At 33.0% G+C, this 27,320-nt stretch overlaps 1 non-coding gene across 1 annotated transcript; it reads right to left on the reverse strand.

Annotated features, from left to right (window-relative positions):
* Positions 1–7,740: 7,740 nt before the first annotated feature.
* On the reverse strand, positions 7,741–7,812 carry TRNAD-GUC (transfer RNA aspartic acid (anticodon GUC)). Its single transcript has one exon. It is a non-coding gene; the product is annotated as a tRNA-Asp (tRNA).
* Positions 7,813–27,320: the final 19,508 nt, after the last annotated feature.

Raw genomic sequence — 27,320 nt, forward strand, 5'->3', positions numbered from 1 at the left:
ACTATCTCACAGGTAAGTCTGTACAATTTTTATTTTTTTTATTTTTATTTTTAACCTTTTGATAATAAACGCTAATTTGTTCGCTATAAAGTATTAAATTGGTATTGAATAAAATTAGGTTTGGCGACTGAAATTATTGATTTCATTCAAAAATTTATTACATCACTGCGAAATTTAACGTTTATTCTTAAGGTATAAATATCTTTAATCAATCAACCCAAAATATTTCAAAAATTCGTCATGAGTTAAATTAGGTCTCGGAACCGAAATTACTTTATCGAAAAGAGGGGCGCATATTTTTGATAATATTTGATTGATTAATGTGGGATAAAAAGCCAAAAAGATTTTTAATTTTATTTTTACCATGTTTTTAAAATTAATATATAAATCTTAAATTAATATTGTAAACTTTGTAAAATCAATATATTTAAAATTGTAAATATTTGAAAAATTAATATAAGTTTGGTGTGAATTTATAATATGAATTTTTAAATTAAGTTTGGTGTGAATTTTTAATTTTTAAAATATGAATTTTATTTTTATGCATTTTAAATTGTAAGTTTGTTGTGAATTTTTAATATTAATTTTGAATTTTATATTTAAATTGTGTGAATTTAAAAACAAAAATTTACTTTATCTCGCTAAGTTAAAAATATGATTTTTAAAATTCGTCTTAAGTTGAAGACTAGGTCGTTGAACCGAAATTGCTTTACCCAAGGGAGGGATGAGAACTTTTATTATCATTATTTTTAATCTTATTGAATTAAAGTATGCCAAAAACATTAAAAAATAAAATAAAATTCTAAGCTTTTAAAACAATCGCTTGAAAAAGACAAATTTTAAAATTTTGTCGAAGGACGGACTAGGACATCGATCTGAAACGACCTCGTCCTAAATAACAAGGGAAACAAAATTTTAAAATTAATTACTTAATTGTTTTAATTAGTATAAGATGTTAAAAAAAAATATATACAAACTCCGCGACTCGCGGAGTTTGAAGGGTAAAAACCCCGCGACTCGCGGAGGGACCAAAACTCAGAAAAAAATAAAAACGCAAAAACTGATCAGTTGCACACCACAAAAACAAATACTGCGAAAACACAGCCGAAAAAACCCAAAAAAACACCCCCAAATTCACAATTTTTGACCGTTAATCATCAAATCTTTTACTAAAATCATGTTGAGAAGGATGCTATCAAGGAATTACTCAAGAAAAACTGTAAATTTCTACACCTAAACACCATTTAATCCGAAAATTAGTGTTCTTGAGCAATTTTATACCCAATTCGATTTTGATGCTTTTTAGTGTAATTATGCTTAAATTGCTTATGTATTATGCTTGTATAACCTAGATTGATGCTATTTAACATGATTAGAAGCCTTAAACTTCAAATTTTGAGTAATCTAGGGTTTGTGTTCTTGAGCAAATTTGGGGCTTTTTGATATAAACAGGTTATGGTCGATTTTTGTCATGAATTGTTGCTAAATTAAGTAGTGTAACATGTTTAGGTAGTTAAATGATCCAAACTTTGAGCCTAAACATGATTTTGAGAATTAAAGTGGACTTTTTTTTTCAAGTCTAAAATTCATGAACTTGATTTTTGAGAGATAATGCCATTTGAAACTTGTTTAATTGCTAGTAATGATTATTTTGACATGTTATTTGAGTTGAATGCTTATGAACTTGGCGAACATTTTCGTATATGCTTATTTGAAAAAGTGTAGACTTGATAAAAATATGAAAATGAGCTTAAGTTTGATATAAATTGATCATGTCATTGTAATTATTTTGATTGATGATTTTGCTGACACTAATGCATATTTGGATACACAAAAATTGTGTTTGATGTGTTTTGCAGACTGAAAGGGGTGAATCTTCATCCCAAGCTCTCAATGCTCCTGCTGAGAATGCGGAACAACAGGAGGTGGATAACTACTACAAACAAGATGTTCCTCATCCAGTCATGACATTTTCTGATATGCACTTGGAAGATTTGCACCCGAACCTGAGATTTGACAGACTTTGGATAGATTATCCAACATACCAAAGGGGTTTGCATACTCTTCATTTTAAAGTTGTTGAGGTACCTAGGGTCATAGAATGGGGACCATTAGAAGCTGTAGAATTGGCCGGGCCAATTAGGGAATTACTTGCACAGAGGTATGGTAATTCTACTTTTAACGACTGGGTACGTTTATTCACCATGCGTAGACCAGTATATAAAGTATGGTGTGAAGAATTGTTGTGTAGTATAGAATTAAATGATAGGGTAGCTAGTTTAACCGATCGATCTTTTATTAGATTTTTGTTAGGAGGTTCGATGCGCCACATGTCTTTACTAGACATGGCTCAGGCTTTACGTATATATACGCCTGAGGAGTTAGCATCTGCCGATTGTAGAGGGTTGATACTAAATGGTAGAAAGATAGATGAAAATTTTGATACACATGGTGTATGGAGTCAAATGACAAGCCATCACCGATTCAAAAGGGGAAATTACTCTTATTTGGATATAGATAGAGCTGAATTAAGAGTAATTCATAGGTTTTTAGCTAATTCGATTACACAAAGAGGTAAGAACAAGGAAAAGGTAAATGAACAGGATTTGTTTTACCATATGTGTATTCGAGACCCACAAAGCGCTGTAAGTATACCTTATTGTGTGGGTTATTATTTATCAGCTATGGTTAGGGGGATGAGACCGCATAGCATAATAGGAGGTGGTATATTTATTACTTTGATTGCTCAATATCTCGGTGTGGATATAAGTCGGGGGGGATTATTAGTCGAAGAACCAGAACCCCGCGATACAATAGGTTTAAATGTATACCATGGTGCGAAAGTTTTGAAGAGGCAAAATAACGCCGCAGTACAATACCATGGTAGAAATCCACAGGTTGAGAGAAACCAACAGCAAGGTAATGTAAGAGGGGGAAATGAAATGCAAGAAATGTAAAGGTTTATAGCTTCACAGGAGTACGAAAATGCTAGACAGAGAGCATTTGAAGATTGGCAAGTTCATCAAAACCAAATCATAGCTTATTGCCAACATATATGTAGAAACTATATTCCTACTCCAAAGCCCATATTCCCTCCCTGGTCTATAGAGATTCAACCACCGTATCCTACGTATAACCCAGCCGAAGCATTTTATAGCACCTAAGGTTATGCATGGAACCCCTAATGGTATCAGTATCATCCCTAGTCTACTTAGTTTTTTTTTATTTTGTTATTTGTAATGTTGATACATTTAATACTTATGTTAATATTGTAATAGTTTTTATAATTTCTAACTTTTATTCTTAGATTTTAATAATTTTTGAATGTGGGGTAATATACCAAACTTCAAAAATATGTATATATGTTTGCAGTTTATCTTATGCACACAACAGGGTAAAACAACGCATTTTCAAAGACTGGCATTAAGTCCAGCAAAAGCAACTAATTTTGACGACAAGATGCAAAATATATGTGAAATAACAACAAGACGGAATGAACAAATGATGTGCACCATTTATCATTCAGCAAACAAACACAAATATGTTTGGAAACTTTGGTAAAATTTAATCATTTTCAAACAAATCACCCTCAATAATTTAAATTGTTACTGATTTCTTGCAAATGAGGGCATTGCAAGATCTTAAGTGTGGGAAGGGGTTAAATTCTTTCGGATTTTAAAATTTTTACTTTATACACTTGGTTACCATTAGAAATACTAGTAAAGTAGTAGTTGTATTAGAATCTAGTGCTCTCTAATAATAAAGAACAGCCCTAGTCTTATATACTGACTACCCAATTCTAGTAAAATTCTTCAAAATTTTTAATTAAATGAACTCAAAATCATGTTTATACATATTTATGAACGATAAAACTAGGTTTTAACACCGAAATTATTGTTACCTCGGAAAAGACATAAATTGATAAACAAACCAAAATGTTAAAATTCATTTAAAATGGAATAGAGGACAATAAAAAGGAAAATAAAAGCAAAGTGTGGGAAAATTCTCCAAGTTATTCAAAACATATGTCACATATTTTTGTACAAATAACTGAAAATACTTTTGCTTTGGACTAAACTAAACTGTTTTACCCGATGAAAGAAAAGAAGAGATGGATCTACACGATGAATCAATTCCATCATTAAAAGGAAGTAAAGTCTTCCGAAAAAGAAACGCGCTTCTTGATTTAGGTCATGAAGTTGTCGTCCAGACCAGCTGTAGGTTGACGAAAAATCTAGAAAAGTCATCACTAAAATCAGCAGGAAATCCACGGACCTCAGCATTAAACAGGGTCTCCAAGTGGTCAGATTTATCCTAACCATGAGAAGGATTTATCTAGTACAATGGGGGGCACCATGCAAATTAGCTGGATAAGACTAATGAATCAGATCCCCAGAAAGGATAATCTCTTTAAAAGATCAAAAATCAGCTTTTAAGCCTGATATTACTCAATCCTTGAGATTGACCTTAAAGATTGAGAATTACAAACTCATGGAATTCAATGATATCTAAACTCGAGCCTGAACGAGAAAATATTTTGATCAAAATTACAAACCGATTTGTTTTCTGAAAACCTATTTTCAATGCGTTCATTACCATTGAACGTAAAATCCTAGGAATTCACCTGGAATTCATTAGGTCACCTGAACCAAATCGGGTGTCAACCGTAAGAACGGTGGTTGCATAGTGGTCAAAGACAGGACCTTGTGCTAAACTTACAAATTATAAGGGTGAGCTTTACTATTGCTCCTACAAAGGATAGTAATTGCGTCCGACACGTTATAGACCATAATTAAAAGCATGTCAGGGGACATTGCCTTAACAGTTGCTTGTTCAACGCTTTCCTTTACAACCGGATGGTAGTTTACCGAAAGGTAATATACGGGACAAGTAAACTGGACGTGGTGCTTTCCTAATACAAGGTTAGCAAGTGGGTGACACAAAATCATAAGTTTTGAGCTAAAATTTTCAAATCTGAAACCCATCAAACCCACAAAAATATTTTGCAAACACCGGTGAAGGGTTATTCCGGAAAACTTATCTAGGATAAAAACTATATTTAATTTTCAAAAGATCAAATGTTTTCATAAAGATCCAATTTCTTTAATGGATCTAAATTTTTAGAGTCATGTGGGACTGTAAACCATATCGTTACTACCATTATTTATACCGCCGTATAGAAATCACTGATGTACAAAGTGTGAAGAATAAAGAAGTGATTCTAGTATTTCAAGACTATATTGCTTGAGGACAAGCAACGCCCAAGTGTGGGAATATTTGATAATGCTAAAAGCGAACATATATTTCATAGCATTATTCCTCAAGAAAGACAAGCTTTTAGTTGCAATTGTTCTATTTAGAAGTGATATTCGTTTAAATAATAAAAGGTGAAGACAAAAGACAGATTCGACGAATTGAAGACGCAAACGACCAAAAAGCTCAAAAGTACAAAATACAATCAAAGAGGTTCCAATTATTGATAAGAAACGTCTCGAAATTACAAGAGTACAAGATTCAAAACGCAAAGTACAAGATATTAAATTATACGCAAGGACGTTCGAAAATCCGGAACCGGGACATGAGTCAACTCTCAACGCTCGACGCAATGGACTAAAAATTACGAGTCAACTATGTACATAAATATAATATAATATATAATTAATTCTTAAAATTAATATATATATTATAATATATTTATAAATCGTCGGCAAGAAAGAAGCCAAAGGAGGTGAGCTGTATTTTCAAACTCCGAACATATATTTCATAGCATTATTCCTCAAGAAAGACAAGCTTTTAGTTGCAATTGTTCTATTTACAAGTGATATTCGTTTAAATAATAAAAGGTGAAGACAAAAGACAGATTCGACGAATTGAAGACGCAAACGACCAAAAAGCTCAAAAGTACAAAATACAATCAAAGAGGTTCCAATTATTGATAAGAAACGTCTCGAAATTACAAGAGTACAAGATTCAAAACGCAAAGTACAAGATATTAAATTATACGCAAGGACGTTCGAAAATCCGGAACCGGGACATGAGTCAACTCTCAACGCTCGACGCAATGGACTAAAAATTACGAGTCAACTATGTACATAAATATAATATAATATATAATTAATTCTTAAAATTAATATATATTATAATATATTTATAAATCGTCGGCAAGAAAGAAGCCAAAGGAGGTGAGCTGTATTTTCAAACTCTGCGACTCGCGGAGTTTGAAGGCAAAAGTTGCCGCGAGTCGCGGAGTACCCCTGAACTCAATTCCCTATAAAGCCAACCGAATTCTGATCATTTTAAATCCATAATCTATCTCTCTCTATCTATATACGTAAAATATATATATATATAATTTATATTTTAATTTTAATTTTAATTTTAATTTTAAATCCTAATAATAAGGGTATGTTAGCAATGTTGTAAGGGTGTAAGTCGAAATTCTGTCCGTGTAACGCTACGCTATTTTTAATCATTGTAAGTTATGTTCAAGCTTTTTAATTTAATGTCTCGTAGCTAAGTTATTATTATGCTTATTTATACCGAAGTAATCATGATGTTGGGCTAATTACTAAAATTGGGTAATTGGGCTTTGTACCATAATTGGGGTTTGGATAAAAGAACGACACTTGTGGAAATTAGACTATGGGCTATTAATGGGTTTTATATTAACTAAACAATACCTTGTTAATTTAATATACAAACTTATAATTCGACGTATTTATATATAACCACATACGCTTGACTGGGTACGGTGGGCGGGATATCTATAAATACCAATAATTATTCATTTTACCGGATACGGAACTGGATTAATAGTTAATAGACTTGTTGAAACAGGGGTGAATTAAATTCAAGGGTAATTGGTGTAATTGTTAACAAAGTAGTAAAACCTTGGTTTACACGCAGTCGATAACCTGGTGTATTCATTAAACAAAGTATTAAAACCTTGTTACAATTCGAATCCCCAATTAGTTGGAATATTTGACTTCGGGAATAAGAATAATTTGACGAAGGCTTTCGCTCTTTATATTTATGACTGATGGACTATTATGGACAAAATCCGTATGGACATATTAAATAATCCAGGACAAAGGACAATTAACCCATGGGCATAAAACTAAAATCAACACGTCAAACATCATGATTACGGAAGTTTAAATAAGCATAATTCTTTTATTTCATATTTAATTTCCTTTATTTTATATTTAATTGCACTTCTAATTATAGCACTTTTATTTATTGTTATTATATTTAATTTCACTTTTAATTATCGTACTTTTTAATTATCGCAAGTTTATTTTATCGCACTTTTATTATTCGCAATTTCATTATCGTTATTTACTTTACACTTTAAATTAAGTCTTGTATTTATTTATTATTTTACATTTGGTTTTAACTGCGACTAAAGTTTTAAAATCGACAAACCGGTCATTAAACGGTAAAAACCCCCCTTTATAATAATAGTATTACTTATATATATATTTGTATTTTTATAAATTTAAACTAATATAGCGTTAAGCTTTGTGAAAAAGATTCCCTGTGGAACGAACCGGAATTACTAAAAACTACACTACTATACAATTAGGTACACTGCCTATAAGTGTTGTAGTAAGGTTTAAGTATATCCATTCTCTAAATAAATAAATATCTTGTGTAAAATTGTATCGTATTTAATATTATTTTCTTGTAAAAATTAATAGTATTTTATACCCTTTAGCTTTAAACATCAAGTATTTTTGGCGCCGCTGCCGGGGATCGAACCCGGGTCACCCGCGTGACAGGCGGGAATACTTACCACTATACTACACCGGCAGCGGCGCCAAAAATACTTGATGTTTAAAGCTAAGGGGTATAAAATACTATTAATATTTACAAGAAAATACTATTAAATACTATACAATTTTACACAAGATATTTATTTATTTAGAGAATGGATATACTTAAACCTTGCTACAACACTTATAGGCAGTGTACCTAATCGTACAGTAGTGTAGTTTTTAGTAAGTCCGGTTCGTTCCACAGGGAATATTTTTCACAAAGCTTAACGCTATATTAGTTTAAATTTATAAAAATACAAATATATATATAAGTAATATTATTATTATAAAGGGGGGTTTTTACCTTTTAATGACCGGTTTTTCGATTTTAAAACTTTAGTTGCAGTTAAAACCAAATGTAAAATAATAAATAAATACAAGACTTAATTTAAAGCGTAAAGTAAATAACGATAATGAAATTGCGAATAACAAAAGTGCGATAAAATAAACTTGCGATAATTAAAAAGTACGATAATTAAAAGTGCAATTAAATATAATAACAATAAATAAAAGTGCTATAATTAGAAGTGCAATTAAATATAAAATAAAGGAAATTAAATATGAAATAGAAGAATTATGCTTATTTAAACTTCCGTAATCATGATGTTTGACGTGTTGATTTTATTTTTATGCCCATGGGTTAATTTGAAATGTCCCGTTCTTATTGATTAAAAACGTTCCATATTAATTGATTTCGTTGCGAGGTTTTGACCTCTATATGAGACGTTTTTCAAAGACTGCATTCATTTTAAAACAAACCATAACCTTTATTTCATCAATAAAGGTTTAAAAAGCTTTACGTAGATTATCAAATAATGATAATCTAAAATATCCTGTTTACACACGACCATTACATAATGGTTTACAATAAAAATATGTTACAACAAAATAAGTTTCTTGAATGCAGTTTTTACACAATATCATACAAGCATGGACTCCAAATCTCGTCCTTATTTAAGTATGCGACAGCGGAAGCTCTTAATAATCACCTGGGAATAAACATGCTTAAAACGTCAACAAAAATGTTGGTGAGTTATAGGTTTAACCTATATATATCAAATCATAATAATAGACCACAAGATTTCATATTTCAATACACATCCCATACATAGAGATAAAAATCATTCATATGGTGAACACCTGGTAACCGACATTAACAAGATGCATATATAAGAATATCCCCATCATTCCGGGACACCCTTCGGATATGATATAAATTTCGAAGTACTAAAGCATCCGGTACTTTGGATGGGGTTTGTTAGGCCCAATAGATCTATCTTTAGGATTCGTGTCAATTAGGGTGTCTGTTCCCTAATTCTTAGATTACCAGACTTAATAAAAAGGGCCATATTCGATTTCGATAATGCAACCATAGAATGTAGTTTCATGTACTTGTGTCTATTTTGTAAATCATTTATAAAACCTACATGTATTCTCATCCCAAAAATATTAGATTTTAAAAGTGGGACTATAACTCACTTTCACAGATTTTTACTTCGTCGGGAAGTAAGACTTAGCCACTGGTTGATTCACGAACCTATAACAATATATACATATATATCAAAGTATGTTCAAAATATATTTACAACACTTTTAATATATTTTGATGTTTTAAGTTTATTAAGTCAGCTGTCCTCGTTAGTAACCTACAACTAGTTGTCCACAGTTAGATGTACAGAAATAAATCGATAAATATTATCTTGAATCAATCCACGACCCAGTGTATACGTATCTCAGTATTGATCACAACTCAAACTATATATATTTTGGAATCAACCTCAACCCTGTATAGCTAACTCCAACATTCACATATAGAGTGTCTATGGTTGTTCCAAAATATATATAGATGTGTCAACATGATAGGTCGAAACATTGTATACGTGTCTATGGTATCTCAAGATTACATAATATACAATACAAGTTGATTAAGTTATGGTTGGAATAGATTTGTTACCAATTTTCACGTAGCTAAAATGAGAAAAATTATCCAATCTTGTTTTACCCATAACTTCTTCATTTTAAATCCGTTTTGAGTGAATCAAATTGCTATGGTTTCATATTGAACTCTATTTTATGAATCTATACAGAAAAAGTATAGGTTTATAGTCGGAAAACTAATAAGTTACAAGTCATTTTTGTAAAGGTAGTCATTTCAGTCGAAAGAACGACGTCTAGATGACCATTTTAGAAAACATACTTCCACTTTGAGTTTAACCATAATTTTTGGATATAGTTTCATGTTCATAATAACAATAATTTTCTCAGAATAACAACTTTTAAATCAAAGTTTATCATAGTTTTTAATTAACTAACCCAAAACAGCCCGCGGTGTTACTACGACGGCGTAAATCCGGTTTTACGGTGTTTTTCGTGTTTCCAGGTTTTAAATCATTAAGTTAGCATATCATATAGATATAGAACATGTGTTTAGTTGATTTTAAAAGTCAAGTTATAAGGATTAACTTTTGTTTGCGAACAAGTTTAGAATTAACTAAACTATGTTCTAGTGATTACAAGTTTAAACCTTCGAATAAGATAGCTTTATATGTATGAATCGAATGATGTTATGAACATCATTACTACCTTAAGTTCCTTGGATAAACCTACTGGAAAAGAGAAAAGTGGATCTAGCTTCAATGGATCCTTGGATGGCTCGAAGTTCTTGAAGCAGAATCATGACACGAAAACAAGTTCAAGTAAAATCATCACTTGAAATAAGATTGTTATAGTTATAGAAATTGAACCAAAGTTTGAATATGATTATTACCTTGTATTAGAATGATAACCTACTGTAAGAAACAAAGATTTCTTGAGGTTGGATGATCACCTTACAAGATTGGAAGTGAGCTAGCAAACTTGAAAGTATTCTTGATTTTATGAAACTAGAACTTTTGGAATTTATGAAGAACACTTAGAACTTGAAGATAGAACTTGAGAGAGATCAATTAGATGAAGAAAATTGAAGAATGAAAGTGTTTGTAGGTGTTTTTGGTCGTTGGTGTATGGATTAGATATAAAGGATATGTAATTTTGTTTTCATGTAAATAAGTCATGAATGATTACTCATATTTTTGTAATTTTATGAGATATTTCATGCTAGTTTCCAAATGACGGTTCCCACATGTGTTAGGTGACTCAAATGGGCTGCTAAGAGCTGATCATTGGAGTGTATATACCAATAGTACATACATCTAAAAGCTGTGTATTGTACGAGTACGAATACGGGTGCATACGAGTAGAATTGTTGATGAAACTGAACGAGGATGTAATTGTAAGCATTTTTGTTAAGTAGAAGTATTTTGATAAGTGTATTGAAGTCTTTCAAAAGTGTATAAATACATATTAAAACACTACATGTATATACATTTTAACTGAGTCGTTAAGTCATCGTTAGTCGTTACATGTAAGTGTTGTTTTGAAACCTTTAGGTTAACGATCTTGTTAAATGTTGTTAACCCAATGTTTATAATATCAAATGAGATTTTAAATTATTATATTATCATGATATTATCATGTATGAATATCTCTTAATATGATATATATACATTAAATGTCTTTACAACGATAATCGTTACATATATGTCTCGTTTAAAAATCATTAAGTTAGTAGTCTTGTTTTTACATATGTAGTTCATTGTTAATATACTTAATGATATGTTTACTTATCATAGTATCATGTTAACTATATATATATATATCCATATATATGTCATCATATAGTTTTTACAAGTTTTAACGTTCGTGAATCACCGGTCAACTTGGGTGGTCAATTGTCTATATGAAACATATTTCAATTAATCAAGTCTTAACAAGTTTGATTGCTTAACATGTTGGAAACATTTAATCATGTAAATATCAATCTTAATTAATATATATAAACATGGAAAAGTTCGGGTCACTATAGTACCTACCCGTTAAATAAATTTCGTCCCGAAATTTTAAGCTGTTGAAGGTGTTGACAAATATTCTGGAAATAGATGCGGGTATTTCTTCTTCATCTGATCTTCATGCTCCCAGGTGAACTCGGGTCCTCTACGAGCATTCCATCGAACCTTAACAATTGGTATCTTGTTTTGCTTAATTCTTTTAACCTCACGATCCATTATTTCGACGGGTTCTTCGATGAATTGAAGTTTTTCATTGATTTGGATTTCATCTAACGGAATTGTGAGATCTTCTTTAGCAAAACATTTCTTCAAATTCGAGACGTGGAAAGTGTTATGTATAGCTGCGAGTTGTTGAGGTAACTCAAGTCGGTAAGCTACTGGTCTGACACGATCAATAATCTTGAATGGTCCAATATACCTTGGATTTAATTTCCCTCGTTTACCAAATCGAACAACGCCTTTCCAAGGTGCAACTTTAAGCATGACCATCTCTCCAATTTCAAATTCTATATCTTTTCTTTTAATGTCAGCGTAGCTCTTTTGTCGACTTTGGGCGGTTTTCAACCGTTGTTGAATTTGGATGATCTTCTCGGTAGTTTCTTGTATAATCTCTGGACCCGTAATCTGTCTATCCCCCACTTCACTCCAACAAATCGGAGACCTGCACTTTCTACCATAAAGTGCTTCAAATGGCGCCATCTCAATGCTTGAATGGTAGCTGTTGTTGTAGGAAAATTCTGCTAACGGTAGATGTCGATCCCAACTGTTTCCGAAATCAATAACACATGCTCGTAGCATGTCTTCAAGCGTTTGTATCGTCCTTTTGCTCTGTCCATCAGTTTGTGGATGATAGGCAGTACTCATGTCTAGACGAGTTCCTAATGCTTGCCGTAATGTCTGCCAGAATCTTGAAATAAATCTGCCATCCCTATCAGAGATAATAGAGATTGGTATTCCATGTCTGGAGACGACTTCCTTCAAATACAGTCGTGCTAACTTCTCCATCTTGTCATCTTCTCTTATTGGCAGGAAGTGTTCTGATTTGGTGAGACGATCAACTATTACCCAAATAGTATCAAAACCACTTGCAGTCCTTGGCAATTTAGTGATGAAATCCATTGTAATGTTTTCCCATTTCCATTCCGGGATTTCGGGTTGTTGAAGTAGACCTGATGGTTTCTGATGCTCAGCTTTGACCTTAGAACACGTCAAACATTCTCCTATGTATTTAGCAACATCGGCTTTCATACCCGGCCACCAAAAATGTTTCTTGAGATCCTTGTACATCTTCCCCGTTCCAGGATGTATTGAGTATCTGGTTTTATGAGCTTCTCTAAGTACCATTTCTCTCATATCTCCAAATTTTGGTACCCAAATCCTTTCTGCCCTATACCGGGTTCCGTCTTCCCGAATATTAAGATGCTTCACCGATCCTTTGGGTATTTCATCCTTTAAATTTCCCTCTTTTAAAACTCCTTGTTGCGCCTCCTTTATTTGAGTAGTAAGGTTATTATGAATCATTATATTCATAGATTTTACTCGAATGGGTTCTCTGTCCTTCCTGCTCAAGGCATCGGCTACCACATTTGCCTTCCCCGGGTGGTAACGAATCTCAAAGTCATAATCATTCAATAATTCAATCCACCTACGCTGCCTCATATTCAGTTGTTTCTGATTAAATATGTGTTGAAGACTTTTGTGGTCAGTATATATAATACTTTTGACCCCATATAAGTAGTGCCTCCAAGTCTTTAATGCAAAAACAACCGCGCCTAATTCCAAATCACGCGTCGTATAATTTTGTTCGTGAATCTTCAATTGTCTAGACGCATAAGCAATCACCTTCATTCGTTGCATTAATACACAACCGAGACCTTGCTTTGATGCGTCACAATAAATCACAAAATCATCATTCCCTTCAGGCAATGACAATATAGGTGCCGTAGTTAGCTTTTTCTTCAATAACTGAAACGCTTTCTCTTGTTCATCATTCCATTCAAATTTCTTCCCTTTATGCGTTAATGAAGTCAAGGGTTTTGCTATTCTGGAAAAGTCTTGGATGAACCTTCTGTAGTAACCAGCTAGTCCTAAAAACTGGCGTATGTGTTTCGGAGTTTTCGGGGTTTCCCACTTTTCAACAGTTTCTATCTTTGCCGGATCCACCTTAATACCTTCTTTGTTCACTATGTGACCGAGGAATTGAACTTCTTCCAACCAAAATGCACACTTTGAAAACTTAGCGTACAATTCTTCCTTCCTCAATACTTCTAACACCTTTCTCAAATGTTCACCGTGTTCTTGGTCATTCTTTGAGTAAATAAGTATGTCATCAATAAAAACAATGACAAACTTGTCAAGGTATGGTCCACACACTCGGTTCATAAGGTCCATGAACACAGCTGGTGCATTAGTTAAACCAAACGGCATGACCATAAACTCGTAATGACCGTAACGTGTTCTGAAAGCAGTCTTTGGAATATCATCTTCTTTCACCCGCATTTGATGATACCCGGAACGTAAGTCAATCTTTGAATAAATAGACGAGCCTTGTAGTTGATCAAATAAGTCGTCGATTCTCGGTAGTGGGTAGCGGTTCTTGATGGTAAGTTTGTTCAACTCTCGGTAGTCGATACACAACCTGAATGTACCATCTTTCTTCTTGACAAACAAAACAGGAGCTCCCTACGGTGATGTGCTTGGTCGAATGAAACCACGCTCTAAAAGTTCTTGTAATTGGCTTTGCAGTTCTTTCATCTCGCTGGGTGCGAGTCTGTAAGGAGCACGAGCTATTGGTGCAGCTCCTGGTACAAGATCTATTTGAAATTCAACGGATCGATGTGGGGGTAATCCCGGTAATTCTTTCGGAAATACATCGGGAAATTCTTTTGCAATGGGAACATCATTGATGCTCTTTTCTTCAGTTTGTACTTTCTCGACGTGTGCTAGAACAGCATAGCAACCTTTTCTTATTAGTTTTTGTGCCTTCAAATTACTAATAAGATGTAGCTTCGTGTTGCCCTTTTCTCCGTACACCATTAAGGGTTTTCCTTTTTCTCGTATAATGCGAATTGCATTTTTGTAAAAAACGATCTCTGCTTTCACTTCTTTCAACCAGTCCATACCGATTATCACATCAAAACTCCCTAACTCTACTGGTATCAAATCAATCTTAAATGTTTCGCTAACTAGTTTAATTTCTCGATTCCGACATATATTATCTGCTGAAATTAATTTACCATTTGCTAATTCGAGTAAAAATTTACTATCCAAAGGCGTCAATGGACAACTTAATTTAGCACAAAAATCTCTACTCATATAGCTTCTATCCGCACCCGAATCAAATAAAACGTAAGCAGATTTATTGTCAATAAGAAACATACCCGTAACAAGCTCCGGGTCTTCCTGTGCCTCTGCCGCATTAATATTGAAAACTCTTCCGCGGCCTTGTCTATTCGTGTTCTCCTGGTTCGGGCAATTTCTAACAATGTGGCCGGGTTTTCCACATTTATAACAAACTACATTGGCATAACTTGATCCGACACTACTTGCTCCGCCATTACTCGTTCCGACACCATTTGTTCCTTTCGTTCTATTAACCCCTGGTCCGTAGACCTCACACTTCGCCGCGCTATGACCATTTCTTTTACTCTTGTTGCAAAATTTGGTGCAGAACCCCGAGTGATACTTTTCACACCTTTGGCATAGCTGCTTCTGATTGTTGTTGTTGTTGCGGTTATTATTGTTGTTGGGATGATTGTTGTAGTTGCTGTTGTTGTTGTTGTTGTTGTTGTTGGGCCGTTTGTTGTAGTTGCGATTGATGTTGCGATTGTTGGGTTAATTGTTGCGATTATTGTTGTAATTGCTGTTGTTGTTGTATTGGTGATTCTTATCACCGTTTTCCTCCCACTTTCTTTTGACTTGCTTCACATTGGTCTCTTCAGCAGTCTGTTCTTTAATTCTTTCTTCAATCTGGTTCACTAGTTTGTGAGCCATTCTACATGCCTGTTGTATGGAGGCGGGCTCGTGTGAACTTATATCTTCTTGGATTCTTTCCGGTAATCCTTTCACAAACGCGTCGATCTTCTCTTCCTCATCTTCGAATGCTCCTGGACACAATAGGCACAATTCTGTGAATCGTCTTTCGTACGTCGTAATATCAAATCCTTGGGTTTGTAACCCTCTAAGTTCTGTCTTGAGCTTATTGACCTCGGTTCTGGGACGGTATTTCTCGTTCATCAAGTGCTTGAATGCTGACCACGGTAGTGCGTACGCATCGTCTTGTCCCACTTGCTCTAGATAGGTATTCCACCATGTTAACGCAGAACCTGTGAAGGTATGCGGAGCGTACTTCACTTTGTCCTCTTCAGTACACTTACTTATGGCAAACACCAATTCGACCTTCTCGGTCCACCGTTTCAATCCGATCGGTCCTTCGGTTCCATCAAATTCCAAAGGTTTGCAGGCAGTGAATTCTTTGTAGGTGCATCCTACACGATTTCCTGTACTGCTAGATCCAAGGTTATTGTTGGTATGCAGCGCAGCCTGTACTGCGGCTATGTTTGAAGCTAGAAAAGTACGGAATTCCTCTTCATTCATATTCACGGTGTGTCGAGTAGTCGATGCCATTTCCTTCAAAATAGTCAAATGGAACAAGTTAATCATACAGAATATTAAGAGTAGTTAATAGTATTTCGTAGCATAATATGAACTCATTTATAAAAGCTTTTTCTTCATATTAGCGTTTTATAAGTTTAAATTCGGGTAGTACCTACCCGTTAAGTTCATACTTAGTAGCTAATATACAATTCAACTACTACAATTCTATATGAAAAACTGATTATAATAATATTTCGCGTTCAAACTTTTATACAATATTTTACAAACTTACAACACCGCTTATTTTACATAAAGCATGAAATATAGCACACAATAACTTTGATACAAGATAGTTGTGAAGATAATTCTAGCTAGTACACAAGTCGTTCAGCAAAGGCAATAAAGACACGTAATTCATACGTCCAGAAACAAGTCATGCATTCTGGTTTTACTAGGACTACTTCCCATCCTTGGTCTTGTGGAACATAACCGTTATGGCCGTTGATAAGACAGCGTGTTGTAACGTCGTCAAAGGGACGAGGGTTACGTAATGTCCAACAGTCCCGTAACAATCTAAAAACCTCATTTCTTACCCCAATTACCGACTCCGTCACTTGTGGGAACGTTTTGTTTAATAGTTGTAGCCCAATGTTCTTGTTCTCACTTTGGTGAGAAGCGAACATTACTAATCCGTAAGCATAACATGCTTCTTTATGTTGCATGTTAGCCGCTTTTTCTAAATCACGAAGTCCAATATTCGGATATTTTGAGTCAAAATAATTTCTTAACCCATTGCGTAAAATAGCATTTGGGTTCCCCGCAATATATGCGTCAAAGTAAACACATCGTAACTTATGGATTTCCCAATGTGATATCCCCCATCTTTCGAACGAAAGCCTTTTATAAACCAAGGCATTCTTGGAACGTTCTTCGAATGTCTTACAAACTGATCTCGCCTTAAATAGTTGTGCCGAGGAATTCTGACCGACTCTAGACAAGATTTCATCAATCATGTCTCCGGGTAGGTCTCTTAAAATATTGGGTTGTCTATCCATTTTGTGTTTTTATACTGTAAAATAGACAAGAGTTAGATTCATAAAAAAAATACTTATTAATACAAGCAATTTTTACATATATCATAAAGCATAAGCACACTATATTACATATATTACACCACACGAATACAACTATCTTATTCCGACTCGCTCGTTTCTTCTTGTTCGGTTTTGGTTCGTTTTGCCAAGTTTCTAGGGATATATGATGTTCCCCTAATACGAGCCGTCGTTGTCCACATTGGTTTAGAAAAACCTGGTGGTTTAGAGGTTCCCGGGTCATTGTTACAACTTAAGGACTTCGGGGGTTGACGATACATATAAAGTTCATCGGGGTTGTAATTAGATTTCTCTATTTTTATGCCCTTTCCCTTATTATTTTCTTTTGCCTTTTTAAATTCAGTTGGGGTAATTTCTATAACATCATCGGAATTCTCGTCGGAATCCGATTCATCGGAGAATTGGTAATCCTCCCAATATTTTGCTTCCTTGGCGGAAACACCATTGACCATAATTAACCTTGGTCGGTTGGTTGAGGATTTTCTTTTACTTAACCGTTTTATTATTTGCCCCACCGGTTCTATTTCTTCATCCGGTTCCGATTCTTCTTCCGGTTCCGATTCTTCTTCCGGTTCCGACTTTTCTTCCGGTTCCTCTTCGGAAACTTGTGAATCAGTCCACGAATCATTCCAATTTACATTTGACTCTTCATTATTATTAGGTGAGTCAATGGGACTTGTTCTAGAGGTAGACATCTATCACATAATATCAAACGCGCTAAGAGATTAATATATCACATAATATTCACATGTTAAAAATATATAGTTTCCAACAAAATTTGTTAAGCAATCATTTTTCAAGTAAACACGATCGAAGTCCAGACTCACTAATGCATCCTAGCAAACTCGATAAGACACACTAATGCAAAATTCTGGTTCTCTAAGACCAACGCTCGGATACCAACTGAAATGTCCCGTTCTTATTGATTAAAAACGTTCCATATTAATTGATTTCGTTGCGAGGTTTTGACCTCTATATGAGACGTTTTTCAAAGACTGCATTCATTTTAAAACAAACCATAACCTTTATTTCATCAATAAAGGTTTTAAAAAGCTTTACGTAGATTATCAAATAATGATAATCTAAAATATCCTGTTTACACACGACCATTACATAATGGTTTACAATACAAATATGTTACAACAAAATAAGTTTCTTGAATGCAGTTTTTACACAATATCATACAAGCATGGACTCCAAATCTCGTCCTTATTTAAGTATGCGACAGCGGAAGCTCTTAATAATCACCTGAGAATAAACATGCTTAAAACGTCAACAAAAATGTTGGTGAGTTATAGGTTTAACCTATATATATCAAATCATAATAATAGACCACAAGATTTCATATTTCAATACACATCCCATACATAGAGATAAAAATTATTCATATGGTGAACACCTGGTAACCGACATTAACAAGATGCATATATAAGAATATCCCCATCATTCCGGGACACCCTTCGGATATGATATAAATTTCGAAGTACTAAAGCATCCGGTACTTTGGATGGGGTTTGTCAGGCCCAATAGATCTATCTTTAGGATTCGCGTCAATTAGGGTGTCTGTTCCCTAATTCTTAGATTACCAGACTTAATAAAAAGGGGCATATTCGATTTTGATAATTCAACCATAGAATGTAGTTTCACGTACTTGTGTCTATTTTGTAAATCATTTATAAAACCTGCATGTATTCTCATCCCAAAAATATTAGACTTTAAAAGTGGGACTATAACTCACTTTCACATATTTTTACTTCGTCGGGAAGTAAGACTTAGCCACTGGTTGATTCACGAACCTATAACAATATATACATATATATCAAAGTATGTTCAAAATATATTTACAACACTTTTAATATATTTTGATGTTTTAAGTTTATTAAGTCAGCTGTCCTCGTTAGTAACCTACAACTAGTTGTCCACAGTTAGATGTACAGAAATAAATCGATAAATATTATCTTGAATCAATCCACGACCCAGTGTATACGTATCTCAGTATTGATCACAACTCAAACTATATATATTTTGGAATCAACCTCAACCCTGTATAGCTAACTCCAACATTCACATATAGAGTGTCTATGGTTGTTCCGAAATATATATAGATGTGTCGACATGATAGGTCGAAACATTGTACACGTGTCTATGGTATCTCAAGATTACATAATATACAATACAAGTTGATTAAGTTATGGTTGGAATAGATTTGTTACCAATTTTCACGTAGCTAAAATGAGAAAAATTATCCAATCTTGTTTTACCCATAACTTCTTCATTTTAAATCCGTTTTGAGTGAATCAAATTGCTATGGTTTCATATTGAACTCTATTTTATGAATCTATACAGAAAAAGTATAGGTTTATAGTCGGAAAACTAATAAGTTACAAGTCGTTTTTGTAAAGGTAGTCATTTCAGTCAAAAGAACGACGTCTAGATGACCATTTTAGAAAACATACTTCCACTTTGAGTTTAACCATAATTTTTGGATATAGTTTCATGTTCATAATAACAATCATTTTCTCAGAATAACAACTTTTAAATCAAAGTTTATCATAGTTTTTAATTAACTAACCCAAAACAGCCCGCGGTGTTACTACGACGGCGTAAATCCGGTTTTACGGTGTTTTTCGTGTTTCCAGGTTTTAAATCATTAAGTTAGCATATCATATAGATATAGAACATGTGTTTAGTTGATTTTAAAAGTCAAGTTAGAAGAATTAACTTTTGTTTGCGAACAAGTTTAGAATTAACTAAACTATGTTCTAGTGATTACAAGTTTAAACCTTCGAATAAGATAGCTTTATATGTATGAATCGAATGATGTTATGAACATCATTACTACCTTAAGTTCCTTGGATAAACCTACTGGAAAAGAGAAAAGTGGATCTAGCTTCAATGGATCCATGGATGGCTCGAAGTTCTTGAAGCAGAATCATGACACGAAAACAAGTTCAAGTAAGATCATCACTTGAAATAAGATTGTTATAGTTATAGAAATTGAACCAAAGTTTGAATATGATTATTACCTTGTATTAGAATGATAACCTACTATAAGAAACAAATATTTCTTGAGGTTGGATGATCACCTTACAAGATTGGAAGTGAGCTAGCAAACTTGAAAGTATTCTTGATTTTATGAAACTAGAACTTTTGGAATTTATGAAGAACACTTAGAACTTGAAGATAGAACTTGAGAGAGATCAATTAGATGAAGAAAATTGAAGAATGAAAGTGTTTTTAGGTGTTTTTGGTCGTTGGTGTATGGATTAGATATAAAGGATATGTAATTTTGTTTTCATGTAAATAAGTCATGAATGATTACTCATATTTTTGTAAGTTTATGAGATATTTCATGCTAGTTGCCAAATGACGGTTCCCACATGTGTTAGGTGACTCACATGGGCTGCTAAGAGCTGATCATTGGAGTGTATATACCAATAGTACATACAACTAAAAGCTGTGTATTGTACGAGTACGAATACAGGTGCATACGAGTAGAATTGTTGATGAAACTGAATGAGGATGTAATTGTAAGCATTTTTGTTAAGTAGAAGTATTTTGATAAGTGTATTGAAGTCTTTCAAAAGTGTATAAATACATATTAAAACACTACATGTATATACATTTTAACTGAGTCGTTAAGTCATCGTTAGTCGTTACATGTAAGTGTTGTTTTGAAACCTTTAGGTTAACGATCTTGTTAAATGTTGTTAACCCAATGTTTATAATATCAAATGAGATTTTAAATTATTATATTATCATGATATTATCATGTATGAATATCTCTTAATATGATATATATACATTAAATGTCTTTACAACGATAATCGTTACATATATGTCTCGTTTAAAAATCATTAAGTTAGTAGTCTTGTTTTTACATATGTAGTTCATTGTTAATATACTTAATGATATGTTTACTTATCATAGTATCATGTTAACTATATATATATATCCATATATATGTCATCATATAGTTTTTACAAGTTTTAACGTTCGTGAATCACCGGTCAACTTGGGTGGTCAATTGTCTATATGAAACATATTTCAATTAATCAAGTATTAACAAGTTTGATTGCTTAACATGTTGGAAACATTTAATCATGTAAATATCAATCTCAATTAATATATATAAACATGGAAAAGTTCGGGTCACTATATAATTGTCCTTTGTCCTGGATTATTTAATATGTCCATACGGATTTTGTCCATAATAGTCCATCAGTCATAAATATAAAGAGCGAAAGCCTTCGTCAAATTATTCTTATTCCCGAAGTCAAATATTCCAACTAATTGGGGATTCGAATTGTAACAAGGTTTTAATACTTTGTTTAATAAATACACCAGGTTATCGACTGCGTGTAAACCAAGGTTTTACTACTTTGTTAACAATTACACCAATTACCCTTGAATGTAATTCACCCCTGTTTCAACAAGTCTATTAACTATTAATCCAGTTCCGTATCCGGTAAAATGAATAATTATTGGTATTTATAGATATCCCGCCCACCGTACCCAGTCAAGCGTATGTGGTTATATATAAATACGTCGAATTATTAGTTTGTATATTAAATTAACAAGTTATTGTTTAGTTAATATAAAACCCATTAATAGCCCATAGTCTAATTTCCACAAGTGTCGTTCTTTTATCCAAACCCCAATTATGGTACAAAGCCCAATTACCCAATTTTAGTAATTAGCCCAACATCATGATTACTTCGGTATAAATAAGCATAATAATAACTTAGCTACGAGACATTAAATTAAAAAGGTTGAACATAACTTACAGTGATTAAAAATAGCGTAGCGTTACACGGACAGAATTTCGACTTACACCCTTACAACATTTGCTAACATACCCTTATTATTAGGATTTAAAATTAAAATTAAAATTAAAATATAAATTATATATATATATATATATATATTTTACGTATATAGATAGAGAGAGATAGATTATGGATTTAAAATGATCAGAATTCGGTTGGCTTTATAGGGAATTGAGTTCCGGGGTACTCCTCGACTCGCGGCAACTTTTGCCTTCAAACTCCGCGAGTCGCGGAGTTTGAAAATACAGCTCACCTCCTTTGGCTTCTTTCTTGCCGACGATTTATAAATATATTATAATATATATATTAATTTTAAGAATTAATTATATATTATATTATATTTATGTACATAGTTGACTCGTAATTTTTAGTCCATTGCGTCGAGCGTTGAGAGTTGACTCATGTCCCGGTTCTGGATTTTCGAACGTCCTTGCGTATAATTTAATATCTTGTACTTTACGTTTTGAATCTTGTACTCTTGTAATTTCGAGACGTTTCTTATCAATAATTGGAACCTCTTTGATTGTATTTTGTACTTTTGAGCTTTTTGGTCGTTTGCGTCTTCAATTCGTCGAATCTGTCTTTTGTCTTCACCTTTTATTATTTAAACGAATATCACTTGTAAATAGAATAATTGCAACTAAAAGCTTGTCTTTCTTGAGGAATAATGCTATGAAATATATGTTCGTTTTTAGCATTATCAGCAGCCTTTGTCGACCACTAGCAACAATAATCATGTTGATTATTCGATATATAAGTCCTCACATAATGAAAGTTGTAGCAGAATAATCCGTAGAACAAACAGCGTTTTAATAGTAGAGAGAGAGAAGAGAGAGATGGTGGTGAAGGTGATTGAGATGATGACTCTTTAACAGAAAAACCGTTCGAGCAGCAGCAGTTAAAGGGTGTTGTTTGTTTCTTGGTGTTCGATGGAACTAAACGAAAACAGTAGAAAAGATAGAAGACGTGCAGCAGGATTGCTTGGTTGGGTTTGTTGCTCACGAAGAGAAGAGATTTGGAGAGAGATATATAGAGAGGTGCTGATGGTTATTGATGAATATAAGCAGAAAAATATAGCAGCACTAGCAGTAATTAAGTGGTGTTGTGGTGTGGTTTAAAAATGAAGGTGGTTGTTGCGGTTGGACTATGGTGTTTGTGGGTTGATTCGAAGGTGTGGTTGTTGTAATGGTTGTGAGTGTACATGATTATAAACGGAAGACAGAAATTAGCAAAATAAGTAGGGTGGTTTTCTTTTGGGGTTTGGGTCGTCCAACACAACAAAGACAAGAGGTTTGGTTGTGGAATCATTTGCAAAATAAACTATACTGAATGCTTGTTAAATTATCTAGATGGAGATGAGATGTGTTACCATGCATCATACATATAATATTTATTTATCTAATACAAATACAAGTGGCCACTCACTCTACCTCATGTCCACAAAGAAAATATCGGGAATTAAAGTGACAAGAATTGAAGTCACAAGTCAAATAGTAGGTTGTCTAATCTGAAACAGAACCTGAGGTGTTCGGTTTTATCGTAAAAGAAAACTTTCAAGCTGTTAAATAAATAGAAAAGTAGGAGAATAATTGATATTATATCATAAATATAAACTAAGTTGATGAATTTATAATACAATAATGATAATCAATTCAAATATGTTGAAATAAATATAGTAGATATTTTGTGTCGACATGTTAATCATATATCACCGATAGTACTTTGTGCCGTTGCTAGACAGTGGCGGGTAAAAGTATTTCCGAAAAATCTCATATTTTTAAATTAGATATATTTATTTATTTTGGTCATTATGGTATAAAATTTAGTCATTAACTATTAAATAAAAATTACATCAATTATTCACTCCCAACCCCAAGTAAAATATGCTAAATGTAAAAATTAACAATTAGCTCCTAAATATACTTTTAATAAGCCTATAATTTATATCACTCATTTTCGGATCACCGTTTATTTTTAAAATAATATTAGTTCGTATTTTACTCATGTAATATCCATCGAATGGCAATTGAGTGTAACAGTCGTTTACTAAATAGATTCAAAATCACAAAATATATATTTAATATACTTTATTTATATATATATAGATATGTTTTTAAATATTAATTATCATAATATCATTTTTATTTTATTTTACATAATTACTTTTAATAAGAGCAACATATAATATTTCAAATTTATATATCAGATTTTGGAACATGGAGTGCATAAGTTGCATATCAGAAATCGTGACATTCCCACTATGTTGAGTCTTCGGGTGATTCGTCTTTGCTAAAAGGTGATGCAGAATGCGGTGAACGGGGTTGTTGAATCGGGAGGCCTTTTTCCCTGGCCTCCAAGCTACTGGATCACTAGTGTATGTTTGCCAGAAAGAATGGTGATCGAGTGTTGTATGCATAGAAGTTTACCCTTTTTTGAATATCGGGCGTTCCAAGTGAGTATTTTTGTATAATTCCAGATGTCGAGCGAGCCGTGCGAGAGTGAGTTGGTGGGTGATGTTCAAATGTCAAAAATGTATGCAATTACGAGTGTTATACTCATCTGGGTCGATATTTGATTCAAACTCCCATGTAGCCATAAACTCTACGTATGGCTCCCTGTATACGTTCTCGTTTATATTAAACAGTTTTAACCAAGCCTTGTGTTCTTTCCTGTTCGCCTGAAACATAACAAATTCCTCACCTCTTTGGCCTAACCACATTGCTCCATTATTGTCCACTTGATATACTTGTTGTGCCCTTTTCTCCGATTTATCCAATTTCTCATGAATGGTTCGTATAATGTAGCATTGTCATGCCCACGAATAGAATCACGCAACTCGTATTCTTCTGGAAGTTGGTACCTACGTACCATCTGTAATAATCAAGAAATGTAGGTTATGTTCCAAAAAAATAAATAATAATAAGACTTAGTATAACAATAAGATACGAAAAAGTATATATATTTTTCTAAAAAAATTGAAATGAGGGCTTTAAAAATGGCACTTTCCATATACCTGTTAACGACAATTATAGCCAAAATTACCACAAACAATATCTAAACAAACTATAAACATACTTTAAGCAAGATTCAAAGTATATCATGATTGCAACAAATAATGCTTAAAAATAATAATTATAGCGAGTTGATACGTAATAAGCAATTTTATCAAAGTATGATGATTTTTAAGCATACAACAATCATAATGATCGTTTTTAATTACCTTAAAATATTTTTAAACATTAAACTTTTGCTATAATGCCTTCGAGTTATGATTTATAACCATTTTTATCGAAAAAATATTAGTTTTAGCAAAAATGTTCATAATAAGGAAAATCAAAGGCTAAACTCCAAATTTGTTTTTAAGTTAATGATATCTTAATTATAACTAGTTTTCAAGTTATCCTAAGTTTTAAAAACGTTTTAACATTAGGAAAAACCAAAATCTTAATTTTGGTACATTTTTCCTAACTTGTGGTCTTCAACAAAACGATCCTAAATCTTTTTCCAAAGTGTAGGTGATGCAATTAGGCTAAATAAGCTAGCAAAACATAAAAATTTCCAAAATTTTGCCAATTACTAGTTAAGAATACAAATTGACTAATCGTAAGCTAAAAATGAACCTAAAGGCCTCAATCGAACCTAAAAACTAGCATACAATATCCACATTGTCCAACTAATCATGCAAGTAGTCATAATCAAGCATAAAACACAAATTTTTTCAAAAGATAAAAATTAAACCCTAAGTAAAAATTCGGTTTAACCGTGAAAATGTACCTTAAACACGAAATTGGTAGCGAGAACATGTTTAGGGGGAACGAGAGAATAGTTTTAGCTTTGAATCGCTTAATTTGGTCAAGATTTGGTGATGGTGAGGTGGTGTTCTAGCCGCCGGTCGAGAGAGGAGAAGAAGGGAGGAGAGGAAGAAAGAAAAGAAGAAGAAAATGAGAAAAAGAAAGAAAAAATGGGCCCGTGTGGCGTACAGGCTTATTTCCTCTGTCTGACCCGTGATTTTTTTCGTGTTTTTTATATTTTCGATTTTATCACTGGATTTTATAAAAGATTTAAAATTTTGTCTTAGATTTTAATCCGTTATTTTATCTATTATTCTCTGAAATTTTAAGAAAATTTAAAAGGAAAAGAAAAATGGGCAGAGTAAAAATGAAGAAAATTCCTATTTTATTAGAAACATAAATTGGTTATACAAGTGCTACAACTAAGTTCCAGAAATGACGTGGAAAGAAACATAAGTTTAAAATTTTTTTGACCATCCAGAGTAAATCAGTGGAGTGTACAGAAAATATTTCAAAATCACTTAGCATTTTGCGCTCAGGCTTTTGTAAATCCCCGATGTCATCCATTAATTTAACCAAAGCCCTTCAAACCTTTTTGGTATTTGAATTTCTATCCCTTGGTCCAGTATCTCGATAATTAAGTTTGAAAAGAAGTTTTGACACTATGTCTTGAAATAGAAGATCTTCCTCGGGGTCAGGATCCCCAATAGTAAATTTATAATTTTTAGATATTTCTCGGATAACTTTTCTTTGAGGAGTTGTAAATGGAAATTTTGACGTAGTGAGAATTTGTTCGAGTTAAGAATATATTTCCTTTCTTTTTATGAAGAAATTCTTATATATTCTTTCCTCGGTTGAATCGGGAAAAACTTTGATTAATCTTTTAATAAGAAATGATGTTGGATCAAAGTAGAATAAATCTCGATCTCCATATTTTGAAATAGGATTAGGTTTTTTTACTTTCAATCCAAAATTCCAACTCAAAAATCATTGCTGCAACATAATGGTTGATACGAATTTGGAAAAACTCTTTTTCATCGATATGAGGTAGAAAACTTATGAATGATTCTAAATCATATTTTAGGTCAATTTCTTCATCCCGATACTTGACAGAAATTTCTTCCCCACATTCTTTTAACAGTCTGTGAAGAGAACGAACTTGATTACGCAGCTCTCTTAAAAGATTCATTTGAAGTTTGAAAAAGGGGAAATCTGAGGAATAGAGGTACCTAATGAATTCTCTATAGATGTCTAACCTTCTTTTAGGATTTAACAGCTTCCTATAAAC

Source organism: Rutidosis leptorrhynchoides, chromosome 3, assembly GCF_046630445.1.
Source record: "Rutidosis leptorrhynchoides isolate AG116_Rl617_1_P2 chromosome 3, CSIRO_AGI_Rlap_v1, whole genome shotgun sequence".
NCBI classification, from domain to species: Eukaryota; Viridiplantae; Streptophyta; class Magnoliopsida; order Asterales; family Asteraceae; genus Rutidosis; species Rutidosis leptorrhynchoides.